The sequence below is a fragment of the Oryzias latipes genome, chromosome 24, assembly GCF_053564925.1.
Source record: "Oryzias latipes strain Hd-rR chromosome 24, Olatipes_Hd-rR_3.1".
Classification (NCBI taxonomy): Eukaryota; Metazoa; Chordata; class Actinopteri; order Beloniformes; family Adrianichthyidae; genus Oryzias; species Oryzias latipes.
This window is the reverse complement of record NC_136260.1, coordinates 2,181,630-2,190,997: the sequence shown is the minus strand read 5'-3', so window position 1 is coordinate 2,190,997 and position 9,368 is coordinate 2,181,630. Positions and strand designations below refer to the sequence as shown.

Sequence of the window (9,368 nt, the reverse complement as noted above, 5' to 3'; positions counted from 1 at the left end):
ACAGAAAAATGCATTAAAATCACAATACATCTAGAATAAAACATCTAGAAATAACCAACGTAAAATTTACTTTAAAAGAAAAGAAAACATTTGAAAATTGATTTAAAAATAAAGGAAGGAAAGGTAAGAAAAGTGCAGATAGGACCTTTCAGTCATATACACGGCTAAACAGAAATGTTTTAAGTCTAGATTTGAACATGAACACAGAAGAAGCCTGTCTTACGACTTCAGGGAGGCTGTTCCAGGTTATAACTGTAGAATATTGAAATGCTGATTCCCCTTGTTTAGTTCTGACTCTGGGCATCAAAAGGAGGCTGGTCCCTGATGTCCTCAGAGTACGAGATGGTTCATATAGCACTAACATGTCAGAGATGTACTTTGGTGCGCGGCCATGGAGATGTGGCAGGATTAATTGGCTCAGGTGCAGTGGGGAGGATAATCACTAGCAGTGGCCTCATGGGGCGCTATAAAAAGCAAAGAAGCCTTCACTTGGCCATGGGCAGCATTTGGCCATTGGAACCGCCCACTTCCTGTTTGCACACTTTCCGGTTGGCCTCACAGGTAAAGTAGCGGTGGTAGGCTAATGACAGGAGTTTGTTCGCTGCCTCTTATTGACACGCTCTTTCAGCACCGGATGAGAACTGCAGGCACAGATTTCGAAGCCAAATACAGCCTCTGCAATTGAGCGCGCCTCCCAGGTGACGAACAGTCTGTCTGGTAAGCCGGCGAGGGTCAAGTCCTGCGCTTGCCTTTAAGCTGTTTTTTGTTGTTTTTATTTTGGTAATGTTTGTTGTTCTTGCAGCGCCGGGGACTTTCTGACGCTCCCACCTGCTGAACAGCTGCTGCTTTTTATATATTGAATTTTAGAAATATTTTAAGGAACTGTCACCGCTCGTGATCAGAATCCCTGCGGACTCCTGACCAGGATTCTGCCGGGCCCGGGTGCTCCTCAGCTGCCTCTGAGCCTGAGCAACGGAGGACTAAACGGGGCGTCACGCCTGAATCCTCCTGCACCACCAACGAGGATAAAAGCTCGGCCGCGCTCCGTCCTTTGAGCAGCACCCTAGGGGCGGACTTACTCTCACGAGAGTGTCTTTTATTTTGTTTTAAGCATTTTTATACAATTCTTTTAGAATTGTGTTTTAATTGTGCATTTTATTGTGTAATCCACCTTTGTTTCCCCCCCTCCCTCAGTGCTGAGGACTCAGGTGCCAGCCCTGAGTTCTAGGTGGAGGCTATCCCCCCAGTTTGGAGTGACGTGTCCTTGGGTGAAGGGTTCACAAGTGTGTGTGGTCTGCATCACGTGAGTGGGGTGAAATTTTATCTTTGTTCTCTGGGAGCCTCCACCTCCCTTAAGTCTTCTGGTCCTCAGCATACTGAATCTGTTTGTGCATGTCTTTTAAACGGGTCCATTTTTAATTGGTTTTAACGTTTTGTAATAAAACAATTTTATTCTTGATACCTCCGTCTCCTGCCTGTTTGTGTGCATCTGCCAAAAGAAAAATAAACTCCCTCGGGACCACAATTGGCGTTGTCGGCAGGATCGCACACTTGGCAAAGACGTGTGGTTTTTAAAGTTAAATTATATTGTGCTTTTGGTCACACGCAGACCGAACATTTTAGTTCTGTTTTTAACTATTTATTTTTTAAGAAGCAGCAGCTAGTTCCGCTCGGAAGTGAGGAAGGTGATTAGTCTCAGGTAACTTGGGGTCCTAATAAGCCGGAAGAGTGATAGATTTTATTTTTTATATATATATTTTCTCCAAGGCTAAGTAATGGAAGGACAAATTCAGGATTTAACAGACCTGGTTTCACGGTTGCAGGCTGAAAATGAGAGGCTGCGGCAGCAACATGCAGCAGCTCCTGGCCCTAGTGTAGCACCTGCCGCTTTGGCTGGGCCTTCAACCAATCCTCCAGTAGTAGAGAGACTGCTGTATGTCCCTCGTGATAGAAAATGTCCAATGTTTAGAGGACGTACCGGCATTGGGCTTACAGAGTGGCTTGAGGAAGTGCAGGCTTGCATGAGGGCTCGCCAGCTAAGTGCAGCTGATCAGGCGTTCTTTTTGTTCGATCACCTGGAAAGAGAGGCTCGCAACGAAATTAAATATCGCCCTAGCCCTGATCGAGAGGACCCGGCGAGGGTCATTGCAGTACTGCAGGAACTATATGGCTGCACGGACTCCTATGTTGCCTTGCAGGAAGCTTTCTTCTCTCGTCGGCAGCAGGAAGGTGAGACGCTGCAAGAATTCTCCCTTGCTTTAATGAGCCTCATGGCATCAGTTAAGGGAGCTGCACCTAGTGGTGTCCCAAACGCAGCGATCTTGCTGCGGGATCAATTTGTTGAGCATGTTTTTGACTCCACCCTACGCCGTGAATTGAAGCAGTTTGTGCGGCGACAGCCCACCGCTACTTTGCTGGAGGTCAGGGGTGAGGCAATGCAATGGGAGCTGGAGGGTCTCCCTGGAGGGGTGCAGGGTCGTAGTTTCTCAGTTCCCGGGTTCCAGTGCAGCGTTGGGGGTAGCTCCCAATCAGCTCCTCCGGTCTCAGAACTAACGGAAATAAAGGAGATGTTACAACTGCAACAAGAACAGATCCTCCAGATGTCTCAGGACCTGCTGCGCCTGCAGAATCCTATCCAGGCCAATCGTCCCCCTCGTCGTGGTCCCATTATTTGCAGAAGGTGTCAGCAGCCTGGGCATTTTGCCCAGGATTGTGATGGCGTTCGGGTGGCTCCTTCGGCCCGCCCGGTCTCGCCTACCCAAAGGTCCCGCCAGAGAAATAATAACACCCCATCACCATCGGAAAACTAATGCCCACCGAGTTGTTGAGCCACAGCTCGGAGGGGGGAACCTCTGGCTCCAGGAGGGAGTTTGATGGACTTCTGGCCTCTTGTCCTCATTTACAGGTGTGCATGGGGGGCCGTTCCATTTCGTGTTTAGTGGATACTGGGTCCATGGTATCCACCATCACGAAAAGTTTTTTCAAGCAGCATTTTGAGCCACGGGGACCAGAGCGACTTCGCTCCTGCCAGTGGCTACAATTGAGGGCAGCTAACGGGCTGGCTAAACCATATCTTGGCTACTTGGAGTTGGAAGTGGGACTTTGTGGCAAGTTATTGCCACAATGTGGTGTGCTAGTAGTTAAAGATATTCCCGGTGGAGGACCTTTACAGGCGCCGGGCGTTTTGGGGATGAACATCATCCAGCGCTGTTACCAAGAGCTCTTTGCCCAGTATGGCAGGGCCCTGTTTGGAAAATCTGAGGTGTTGACAGCCCCAGATGTAAAATTTTGGGGCCCTGAAACAGTGCCAGCAGGCTCAAGCTACGGTGCAGTTCTCCTCTCATCAGTTCTACAATTTAATTTACTTGATTTTTAAGTTGTTGATGGTACTTTTTTAAACCCTGCAGGGACCAAAAACACGTTTAATATTTCAATTAGGGCTGATAATAGCAAGCATTCATCTGCATAAACAGAAACATTCAGAGACTGTTCATTTAAAGAGAGTCAATACTTTGCAATTTATTAAGATTATTTTTCAGGTCAGTAATATAGTGATTAATTTAAGAATTTTTTAAGTAAGTTTGCAACAATGCTGTAACATTAAATAGCATCTACAGTACAGACCAAAAGTTTAGACACACCTGTCCATTCATTTGAATGAGAAGGTGTGTCCAAACTTTTGGTCTGTACTGTACCCTTCTTAAAAAAGAAATAACATTGCTTTTAGTAAAACCCCACTTCTCTCATGTTTTCAGTGTAGGGGCTCAGATTCCACGGATACTATTTAACTAGGTTTTTCATAATAATCAGAATATCTTAAAGTGAATGGCTGTTCTGTCTATGGATTTCATATAGACTACTTAGCTTTAAAAGTCTTAGAAGATTTTAATGTAACATATTTTTTTGACAATTAATGCCAAATAATTTATTGTTGAATGGAACTGTGGTTTCTGTCTGTAATGTCCCATCTGAGATACTCCTCCACAAAAGCCTGCTTCTCACAAGTCCTCACTACCCAGAGGCATCCAGCATTTTGGACCATGGTGCTGTTTTACAACATAATACTTTGCAAAGATTCGTCCGAGTCTGCTTCCAGGACCTATAAGAAAAATAAATGGTTTATTCAAGGAAAAACAAACAAAAAACATGCATTTGCCATTAAAAAAGATAAAGATATATAGGAGAAAATCAATCAATAAATAACAGCATTTTATCAAAACAAATTTGGCATTCAAGTGCAATCTAGGTTTAAATTAAATGAAATCTATGTTTCCTTGGTATATCCATTTCCTGTGCTCAGGTCACTCCTACCTGATGTAGAACTTTTCCTATCTCCTCATCTTTCACATCTTCTACGGTGGCGTTGAAACTTGGATTCCCTATCATGTTGTTGACCAGGTTCATGATAAGAAATTTGGTGCTGGTCCCCCATGTACAATGGATACTGCTATCTGCTTTCCAGCTAAAAAATACTCATCTTCCCTGGCTGTTGTGCAGGGCAAAGAAATCCTATTTGTTAATTGCTACTTAGGTCTGTTAATAGAAAAAAGCAAATGCCAATTTTTCTTATTAATTCTAACACTTCTCTGGGGGGAAAATAAACACACCTTTTGAATTATATACAATATAACGGCTTTCTTGAGGTCCATGGAAGATGGGACGTGTTCTTAAATGGTTCATAAGAAGTGTGAGGAATTCCCTCCTTGGCCCACCTGTATCCAATCCTTCAAAGCAGCCAGCTTCATCAGTAAATTTGATGATTAAGTCATTATTATTAGAGTATGTGCTGCGTCGAAATCCTCGAACAACCCCGTCCCATACATCTGACCGGCAAATGTTGAACCCGCTGACCTTCTAGTGGTTAATTGCCATTGCTAACTGAGCAATGATTTCATGCGCCTGATGATCTTCTGTGTCTCTACAGAAAAAAGGAAACATTTCATTCTGAAGGAAATATCTACTTCTATTCTGATTTTACCCAATTTGCAATGATTTACAGATCCAGATGATGGTCAATTAGATAAAAATACTTAAATTCATTCGACCTTGTTGAGTAGGAGTATCTATTAATACGCTAGACAAGTTTGGACTGGGTACAAATTTTATAAATTGGATCAATCTTTTATATAGATCTCCAACTGCCAGGATTCGCGTAAACGAGTCCGAACCTTGTAATGACAGAAACTAACTGCCAAATATATGTACAAATTTTATGGTTTTTCATATTCCTAACTACTCAGTGTTTTATTAGGGCCTGTTTGGATGAACACAGAGCTGATATCCTGGAGATTGAAAATGTTTTTAGATCAGTTAAAATGGGTAATCTCCAATGGCACACCTGACCATGTACCGCGGCACACTGGTTGAAAAACACTGGTCCAGGGGTACCTAGAGGGGCATAACAATGTTAAATAGTAATGGTAATAAGTAATGGTTTTGTCACCAAACTTAAATGAACAAAAAACACAAAATGAAAAAAAACCTTATCCAGTTTCTCACAAGACTACCATGTTGTCTAAGTTGACAACACCATCCAGTTTCAGATCTGACTCCTCCTCCATGAGCACATATAAACCAGCTCTTTTACCAGCTAATTCAGAATTGACAAAGCTTTTTGGATAAGAGGTGAAACGTCTTCAACTTTAAAAACCAAGTCCAGATGACAACCTTTAAACCTCTATGATGGAATCCATGAATGAGAGTCTTAATAGACATATTTCTGTATTTTCTGGTATATTAACCAGGATCATTTATTACCCGGGGAGTCAGTGTAGAAAACGCCACCGTTGTCAACAGTGATAGAGCAGAAGTTAAGTACTAAATCCCACTTCTTTACTGCTTTCAAATCAGCTTAAATAATGCCCCAGATGCCTGAAAAATGTCATGGTGCCTCTGTCAGACTCCTCCCCCTTACTCCTCTGCTCTCTCCGGACGTGACCAGCTGACTCCACTCATCTCATCAACTGCCGCTTCTTAAGGAGATCCACCACCAGTATTCGACGCCAGTTCTTTGTTCCTCAACGGTGCTTAGTCTGGTCAAGTTTAATCTCTCGTTCCATGTCTTTGGCTCTTGCTAATCTAACCTTGCCTCGCCGACAGGGTAATTCGTCCTCGGGTTCTTACCTGGTTTCCATGGTCAGCTCTGGTCCCACGTCAAGCCGCCTGCCAACTGCCTCACCACTCTGGAAATTCTCCTGCCGAATCCCTCCAGCCGCGCCGAACCTTCAAGCCAACGACTCAAACTCAGGCCCTCGGACTCATCCTGTCAAGCCTACGAACAAATACCACTTACCTATAATTAAACTCTCATACTTAACTTTCGCCTCCTCAGTTTCTTCCGGGTTCCAGCATCTGGGTCTGTCACGTTAGACTAATCATGACAGAACGAACTGGCCAAACCCCCGACCCAGCTGACCCGGAAGGACTCCGCTACACCATATCGCAACAAGGAATTATTCTCGGCCGTCAAGCGGACGCTCTCGCTCAGATGTCTTCGGCCCAACAGGATCTTTTCCGTCGCCTTGACAGTATAACTCAAACTCTTTTGGAACTAACCGGACAAATTTCTAACCCCACAGCACCTACTCCGCCACCGTCTTCCGGCAACAATCCCCCTATTGCTTCCGCCACGTCATCGGTAAACTTACACCTGCAACCATAACCTTTTTACGGGGAAGTCGAAGGCTGCAGCGGTTTTTATACTACAGTGCCAACTCATCTATCAACAAGCACCAAGGTATTGTCAAACGGATCACAGCAAAATCACCCTCATTGTCAATGCATTACGTAATAAAGCGCTCCAGTGGGCCCAAGCATTCCAAGCTGCTCATCCCATATCCCACTTACCTTTTGACCATGTTATTGGAGAACGCAACCGCAACCGACCAGTGAGTGATCATGTCAATGACTTTCGTATCCTGGCGGTGGAGGCAGGTTGGCCCGACGCCACGCTCAAAGGAATATTCTACCAATCCCTGAACGATAATATAAAAGATCACCTGTGCTCACTGCCTGAAGCTAAACATTTTGAAGAACTCGTCTCCGCAGCCCTCCGGTCTGATGTCCGACTCCGAGAACGACAAGCAGAAAGAAGCCACCAGCAACGTGAGCAAAACTCCAACACACCCACCTGTTCTCCAACGGCAAATGTTTCCTCTCAGCCTAGTCACGAACCTTCTGGTGGTTTCACTGAAGAACCCATGCAAATTGGTCATTCCAGGCTGACCGCTGAAGAAAGACAAAGACGCAAATATGAGGGTTTATACTTTTATTGCGGTCACTCGGGTCATATGGTCTCACAATGCTTGCTACGTTTAAACTACCGAGCCCTCCGTTAGATGACAGACCATGGGGGAAATCGCTTCAAACACCCAAGAAACAGACTTTCTGTTCGTACCTGTCAAGATTTCTCGTAGCGGGCTTGTTCATGATTGTAGGGCCCTCGTTGATTCCGGCGCTGAGCATAGTTTAATCGACCAGCACTTAGTCAAACAGTTTTCGCTTCCCATCGAAGCTCTTAGCAATCCCATCACTGCGGTCGGGCTGGGCGGCAAACAACTTTCTCGCATCACTCACAGTACCAAACCTATTTTAGTTCTTACTTCAGTTAATCATCGGGAATACATCACGTTTTTATCATGCAGTCGCCTCAGACTCGTATTATCCTGGGGTTTTCCTGGTTACATCTTCACAATCCCCACATCGATTGGTCCGCCCTTCGCATTACCAACTGGAGCACGTACTGTATGGCTAATTGTTTACACTCTGCTATTCCTTCCTCCGTCGCCCCCTCCTCGGATTATTGCTGTCGATCTCTCAAAAGTTCCCCTCATGCTATCATGATCTCAAGTCTGTATTTTGTAAAACTAAAGCTAGCGCCTTGCCCCCCCCCCCCCCCCCCCCGCCCCCATAGGCCTTACGATTGCTCCATTGAGCTACTTAGTGGCTCCGCTCTTCCCAAGAGGAAACTGTTCAACCTGTCGGGTCCCGAAAGATCTGCTATGGAGCAATATACACAGGAGGCCTTGTCCTCAGGTCACATTCGTCCTTCGAACCGCCAAACGCCTCAACTCTCGTCAGGCCTCAGTGTCTATTTTTTGATCGGTTCAACTTTACCATCTCCTACCGCCCAGGCAGCCGTAATATCAAACCTGACGCCCTTTCCAGAAAGTTCAATTCCGACGAGTCCTTGACTGATTCCCCCATTTTCCCCTCCACCTGTTTCAGGGGGAACCTCACATGGGATGTCGAAACCAAAGTCCAGCAGGCCCAAAGTGAGAAACCTGACCATGTCGTTTGTCCGCCAGGATCTGTATTTGTCCCCACCTCTCTCAGAACTGACGTACTCAACTGGGGACACGCCTCTCGTATTGCCTGCCATGGAGGGGTCCACAGAACTGCTAACCTCCTCAAAAGACGCTTGTTGAAGGATGTCCGCGAATACGTGGCTGCCTGCACTACCTGCGCCTGCTCGAAAACATTTAATTCATTTAATTCCCCCTGCTGGTGATCTGCTACCTCTCCACACCCCCAGTCAACCCTGGTCCCACATCGCGGAGACATTGTCTCCGACAGAGGTCCACAATTCATTTCCCAAGTTTGGAAAACGTTTTGCTCCGCCCTCGGAGCCACCACTAGTCTCACATCTGGATACCACCCACAATCCAATTGGCAGAAAGGGCTAACCAGGAGTTGGAGGCTGCTCTCAGGTGTCTGGCTGCCCAAAACAGTGCTGACTGGTCCAAGTATTTCATTTGGGTGGAGTACGCTCACACCGAATGTGATTTGTGCGGCGAAAGCGACCCGTTGGAATGTAAAGTCTCCTAAACTTCCATTCCCTTTCAGCGGGACACAGATGGAAGCGGAACACCGATGGACAGACAGCCTGCTCTGGCTGAACTTGATATTTTTCTTATTTTCATCAAGACAATAATAAAAAAGATCCCCTAATTTTATTCTTGTTTTTATTTTTTCCCTCTCGGGTTAACGCGGGACAGCAAGCCTTCAAACTCTGTCAAAGAGAGACGGAAAGACCGTTTTTTAAACACAGCAGCAGGAGAGAAGATCACTAAACAGAGAATCTGACAGATCCCAGACATGGAGAGACGTGATTACAGATGTTTTTGTAGAACTGTTGAAAATAAATACACTTGATCTCTCAACATCATCCGTGTGGTGTATATGAGATAAACACAGACACCGCTCTGTGTAGCGATCAGGCTAAAATCATTAGCTGAAAGCTCCTCCCACACGCGGCCAAGGCAGTTAGCTAATAGAAACACATTTTTGGAACAGCGGTGAAGTTAGTTTTATGTTAGATATTCAACAGACATTCAGCTCGGATCCTCAGCGGTGTCCTTTAGGGACCG

General features: G+C 45.5%; 2 long non-coding RNA genes across 2 annotated transcripts; both read left to right on the top strand.

The window, feature by feature from the left end:
- The first annotated feature begins 440 nt into the window (after positions 1–440).
- LOC110017707 (uncharacterized) lies at positions 441–986 on the top strand. The gene is made up of 3 exons (XR_002293202.2): positions 441–561; positions 629–717; positions 803–986. It is a non-coding gene; the product is annotated as an uncharacterized LOC110017707 (long non-coding RNA).
- Positions 987–1,171: 185 nt separating this feature from the next.
- Positions 1,172–6,253, top strand: LOC144990193 (uncharacterized). Its single transcript, XR_013654183.1, has 3 exons — positions 1,172–1,303; positions 5,942–6,023; positions 6,100–6,253. It is a non-coding gene; the product is annotated as an uncharacterized LOC144990193 (long non-coding RNA).
- Positions 6,254–9,368: the final 3,115 nt, after the last annotated feature.